This window comes from Myotis nattereri, assembly GCF_964212035.1.
Source record: "Myotis nattereri genome assembly, chromosome: 9".
In the NCBI taxonomy this organism is placed as follows: domain Eukaryota; kingdom Metazoa; phylum Chordata; class Mammalia; order Chiroptera; family Vespertilionidae; genus Myotis; species Myotis nattereri.
Window position 1 is genome coordinate 41,162,270 of NC_138084.1, and position 6,858 is coordinate 41,169,127.

A 6,858-nucleotide genomic window follows, 5' to 3' on the forward strand; every position below is an offset into this window, starting at 1 on the left:
CCTAATGGAATGTATAGTGTGAGAAGTCAAGGCAAAATATTCATGGAAGGCATTTAATACATGGGAAAATGAGGGAAGACTAGCCAGACAAGAAAGCAGAAGCTACTAAGATTTCTGTTTCATTCTTTTTCCTCTCAATCTGAAAAAAAAAAAATTATATATATAGTGAATCTGTCTCCTCTGTGATTACAATTCAGGAATCTTTCTGCAATGCAAAATCACTCAATCTATTCACTCTTCTCTAAAGGTACTTTATGTATGCTGTTTATACCACTAAAATCTTATTGCCTGATCACATTTCTTTCTTCCTCTAAAATGCTAGCTTTCTGGGAACATAAAACTTATGTCTAATTTTTATATTTTCTCCAGAGACAAGCACAGTTATTGGTACATGATAAAAACTCGAATAATATAATTTATAGTAGAAGTATTGATGGATGGATAAATGATAATTGAACAGAGATGGATAAAGACTAGATGAGAAAACTATAGATTGAGCCTAGAACTTTTGCAGGAAGGATGAACCTGAGGGAAAACATTTCCCCAGACACTAGGGAACATAGGAGAGCAATTTTCCTCTCATTGGTTGGGAAAAAAGGGGAGGTAGATTAAAAGAAAAAGAAAAGAATTAAGATCATTTGTATATGTCAACATTTGATAGCCACCTTATATGTAATTTTATATAATCTAAGGGGGGGAATTATAAAGATATATTTCTCGTATTTTAAAGAAAGGATCCCACAAGGTAAAATAGTATTTCAAAGGTAAAAGAGCTAGATACAGATTCAAAATTCAGACCAGATTTACTAATCCCAAAGTTCCTTATTTTTTATTAAATCATAGAACATTAGAGAAACCAGGCTTATGGGAGAAGTTAAACAGTTGGACAGTATGATTTCCTTATTTTAAAATACAAGACTTGCTTATATTTTATTATATATCTATACTATTTAGAGAAGGAATGAAAAAATAAATAAAAGGAAGAAAAGTGTCCACATAGCTTATTTTTAAAAGAATATTTGTGGAGTCAGTCCGTGGGTGTTTAAGAGAATATTTGAATGTTTGCATATGTTTGTATTGTGGGTCTCTATGTACTGGTGTATGTAGAAAGAAGTTTTGGAATAGGAGAGTAATTAAGAGATAAAGTAGATAATTATTATCTTCTGTTCTTTAAATTATAGCTCATAAAGGACAAGAAGATGACCCTGGATGATGTGAGGGTTAAGAGGAGAGGAGACAATGGCTCGTTTTGCTGGTAGAGAACTTGTTTTGTATGGAATGCAGATATGTGGACAGGAGAAGGAACAGAGGGCCTTTCCTCCAAACTGAGTGAGCTCAGACCCTCTGGGGCCAGTTGTAGGACAAAATTTGTGCCTCAGCTCATCAAGATTCTCTCTGCATTGCCCACTAACCAGAAGAATGGGCTAGAGCTTTCTATCTTCAGTTCTCCCTCTGAGTGGCAAGGCAGATGGTAGTATCTTCCAATTAATATACAGAAGACTAGATTAAATGAGGATGGAATCCACCCAACTCAATAACTAAGTGATTCAAAGGTCAGCATTCCTACTTTCTGGCATCAATAATGATATAGACCCACCCTCTTCATTTTTAAGTCCCCATCTTCTGTTTATTGTTTCCAAAATCTGGTAACTGCCCTGAAATCTGGTAGTACTAACCTGAAACTTACCCTCTGCTCCTAAGTCTCTGCACCATTTCCTGCTTGTATCTTCTATTTGACTCTCAATAACGAGGCATGGCTGATATTAGTAATTTTTATATGCAAGTGTCATCTCCTTTATCTGCCTGAAGTGTGAGTCCTTTGAAAGTTTGGGCATACCTGTTTTTTTTCCTCTCAATGCAAGCTACTAAAGTAGGATATGGAATAATAGAAACCTTCAATTAATAGTTTGACTGGTTGCTGAATAATATTGACCTCAGACAGAGTTCTGGGTCCTATTTCTTTTCCTCTTTCTTCCTTTATTTCCCTTATGTCTTCCATAACCCTATCTCAATTTCATTCAGGCTCCATTACATCCCTTTTCTTTATCCCATCTTCCATCTTCTAATCACTTATCACTCTTCCCTCCTTTTAGCATTCCTCATTCTTTAGCCCCTCTCCTCCCAAAGCTTTCCATTTATGCATCCGTTTTACCTGCTCACATCAGTAGGAAACACCACCAACTTCTCTTCATTCACATCACAGAACAGGAACTAAACTGGCTCCCAAGGGTGTGAGCTTTATAGGCAGCTCAGTAGAGTCACCAGGCAACAGAGAGCTATTTTCATTCATGCGTGAGTTGGAGCAAAGAGTTACCGAACCCTTATGAGCATGTTCCTCTACAATAGCTCAGACATATCTTCCTGACACAGGTTCAAACCCTGCTCGGGGGCCCAAACAAACCTCATACATCAGAGCCCTCCTGGCCCTGGAGGCTGACAGTAATGAGTACTTCAAAAACTGCCTGCCTGCATCAGGTAACTGTAACCATTCCTCTTCGCCCTGCCTTAAGCTACAGATTCTAAGCCAAGGAGGCTCCCCTCTAATTATTTTTCTCTAATATGTACTTTTCCTTTCAGGTGTCATTGTTCCCCTGGCCATTGCCAAGTCCCTCCTCTTATACAGGTACCTCTCCTAAGAAGCCATCCTATTGACTGAGTCATGTCTGTAGCCCACCTTCCCTTCTAAGCAGAATTAAACTAGTGTTTGATAGTTATGAAAGACTGTATGTTTCTAGAATTTTATCCATTTCACCCAGGTTGTCCAATTTCTTGGCATATAGTTGTTCACATTATTTTCTTAGAATCCTTTGTATTTCTGTGATGTCACTTGTTACTTTTTTCATTTCTAATTTTATTTATTTTGGTCTTCTCTCTTTTTTTCTTGATGAGTCTAGTAGTTAAAGGTTTATCAATTTTGTTTTTCTTTTCAAAGAACCAGTTCTTGGTTTCATTGCTCTTTTCTATCATTTTTTAGTCTCTATGTCATTTATTTCCACTCTATGTCATTTATTTACAATGATGAAGATCACAGCCAGCAGACCATAGAAGCTATTGACATGGGTGTCACAGGCACGCCCTCCTGGCATTCTGATGAAGGCAGTATGCGTGATATAGGACACTGGGATGGCAGAAAGGTGGCCTTTTGATGAGGAAAGGCACAGGGAGCACTGCCATGACACTCTGTAGCAGGACTGCTGCCCCAATGTTGCTGGTGACTGCATAAGTGAGAATAGTAGCATAGTGCAAAGGGAAGTGAATAGCCACAAAATGATCAAAGGCCATGGGGCTACCAAAACACCTAACTCTACTTCCTCAAAGCTGTGGATAAAGAACATCTGAGTGATGCAGGCATCAAGTGAAAGGCAGAGATCCACGGCGGCTAACCTAGCCAGAAAATAATACATGGGCTCATGAAGACTGTGTTCAACTTTGATGACAGCAAAGATGATGACATTACCTAGGACTGTGGTACTATAAAGAAGACAGAGGAGCAAGGCCATCCAGAAGTCCTTCTCTGGCATTGCTGGAATCCCAGTCAAGGTGAAGCACTGGTGGTTATCAATAGTTTGGTTGAGTGACAACATAGTGCAATAGAAGTTAGAATCAGTGGCAGTAGTATAAGATGGTAGTCATAAGAGAGGATAACTTAAATATTATTTGAACACGCTTGTGTCCACAGTCTGATATAAAAACAAATGGCCCTGCCCCATGAAGCAATATTTCTATCACTGAAGCAATGTTTTTAATATTTCTATTACTGAGCATCATATATTAAAATACCTAGGAGAAAAAACAACAACCTTCAATTAACACCTCATTCAAATGGATATAATCCATCTGGAAACATCCAGGAGTTAGCTGTCTTGCCTCTTTGCTAAGGAAATATTTGACATTGTACATTTATATGGGTAATGAATACAGATGCCAATAATTATACAGGAAATATTAGCAAGCACAAACATGACATATGGATGCTCATAAACACAGATATGCAGGTGTGTAACATATGTGTGTATTTTGATTGTGATCTTAAATTGTTGGAATTTAGACATGATCCTCTCTGGGACTCAATTATGTAGGACAGACAGAGGAGAAAACTATTCTTTAAGAACTTTAAAACTCTGACCTTCTGCATTCCTAGGAGTATATGGGTACTAAAAAGACCTGAGCATGCAGCAGATAGTGGAGGGAGAAGTTACTTTGGCTCCCAAAGAACTTTAGAAGGACACACCCTGATAAGCAGAATAATGGTCTGTAAGGATGCTCATATTCTAATCTTTGAAGCCTGAATATGTTAGCTTGCACTGGCAAAAGGGATTTTGCAGATGTGATTAAGTTCAAGATCTTGAGATGGGGAATTTATTCTGGATTATCCAGATAAGTCAAATCTAATCATATGAGTCTTTAAAAGTGAAGACATTTTCTGCGGGAAGCCATCAATAGTCAATACTATCATGAGAGTGCATCAAGGAATTCAGAAGGCTGATGAACCTTGAGCTTTAGCAGGGTTAAGCTATGAACCAATTGTTCCATGTTGAGATAGCGATGGCTCAAAGCAATTTCCTGACCTGATAGCCTCAAAGTAAATCTTTAATGATCTTTACTGACCTTTGAGACTGTCTGTCTGCGACCTGTTTGCTGTGCTTTACTGAGGGTAAGGTGTGTATCTAAAATTGAATAAACACGAGTAAGACCAGGTTTCAGTGTGCCTTTCTTAAAGAGAGGTTACCACCTGACCCCACCCCTTAATAATTCATATTTCTAGTCTAGTGTTTTTATTTGTGCGTTGGCCCCTTCTTCAGATCCTGAACCCTAACAGTGCTGATTGTGGCAATTTTCCCAGCTTCAGACAACCAGAAAGATAGCAGCCTAAGAAAGACTCACATGATTTGTTAGTTGTGAAGTTAAGGGAAGGGGACTGGAAGCCAAGAAATGTGGGTAGGCTCTAGATGTTGGAAAAGGCAAGGGAACAGGATTTTCCCCAGAATCTTCATAAGAAGATGCAGACTTGCTGACATCTTGATTTTAGCCCAGTAAGAGCATGTTGGACTTCTGACATACAAAATTGTAAAATAATAAATATATGTGGTAATTTGTTATTATATAAGTAGAAAAAAATAGCCAGAGGAGCCAGAGAAGACTTGCTTTAGCACCTTTTTCATAAATACTCCAAGTCTTCCATTCAGTCTCATTTACTCAGACCCTGCTTTGTTTTTGTTTTTCTACAGTATGTTCTTCATACTCCATTGCAATTAAACTTCTCTGTCCTAAGGTACATCTGGAAAGGAATTCTTATATCCATTTATCTGCTACTCCTGATGGAGCAGAATGCCCTCTAGTATTCACTGAACTAACAGCTGGTTCAGTCAGATGAGATCTATCCAGTGAAAGACTATCTGGGTTTAAATAGTGGTTCTTCAAACTTAGACAAGTTACCTAATAACCTCTATGTTTCATTTTTCAATTCAATAAAATTAATATTAAAATTAAAATAATAATCTCCAAGTTGAAAGATGTCTTTGGGATGAATTAAGAGCCCTACCCAAAACTGAAGTGGGGCAGGGAGAGTCCTCACCTCCACTGCCCCATCCCACTCTCCCCTTAAACCCTCTGCCTTTTAAAAGCAAATAGTTTTCATTGCAATGTTAGACACTACAGGTATCTGTCCCCAAGCCAGCAGGGACCTGTGAAGCCTTCTTTGTGACCTGCCTCCCCTCTCCCTCCTCGCCCCCCCACACACATCTTTTATAATGCCATAGCTATCCAGGATCCACTCCCTAAATTTTAAGAACGTTAATTGAAAAGTTTAAATTGAAGGTGCTGTTTGTAGACACTTAAAACCCAAATGAAAGCCAGCCATCATGACAAATCCTTGAGTGTTGTCTTAAGAAAATGATGCTGCTCATCACAGCTTCAGCATCTCCTGTTTTTTGATGCTCGCCTCCCCCTGCTGAGCTCAAAGTTTCCTGGCTTTTCCTTCCCTCCTCTCACTCCTGTGCTGTCCTGTGTAGTGATTTGGTGAGATAAATTATTGCTGCTTACCCCTCACCCACCTCCCCTGTACTACATATGAGTTTCGAGTTTTATTATTGTAATAAAAGTGCTTTAAGCTGTATTTTTTTTTTCATAAAGCTAGTGAGGTACCATTCATGTAGGACTGAGGTTGGTTCTGCATTTGGGAGGTTGCCATCACTGGTTTACATTAGGAAAAATTAGGTCCTCTAAGATCAAGAAAAAAAGACCAATAAGCCCCACTTAAAGCACTATCTTTTTCTTTCTCTCTCCTTCTCCATTCCTCTCTGAAATCAATAATATATATATATTTAAAAAATAAAATAATAATGATAATAAATAAAACTACCTCACCTACAAAAAACAAACAAACAAAAAATCCCCACAAAACTTCCATCACATAAAAATATTCCCAGATGGTAGTTTGAGGTCAACCATAGGCCTGTCTCCAGCTCCAGGAAACCATGATTATGCTCTTTTTATAGTTTGTATTTATTAGAAATTTCATATAAATGGAATTGTACAATAAATTACCTTTGTGTCTGGTTTCTCTCATTTAACATAATATTTATGTATCTATAGTCTATTTCTTTTTCTTGCTGAGTATGTCATTATATAAATAAAACACTTATTTATCCATTCACTAGTTGACCTACATTGGATTATTTACAGCATTTGACTATTATGAATAATGCTGACACAAACATTAGCATGTAGTCTTTGTGTGGGCATTTTTGGACAGATATATGGGAGAAGAATTACTGGGTAGTATGATAGGTATTTGTCTAATTTTGAGGGAAATGTCAAATTGTTTACTATTCTGGCTGAAACATTCTACACTCCACA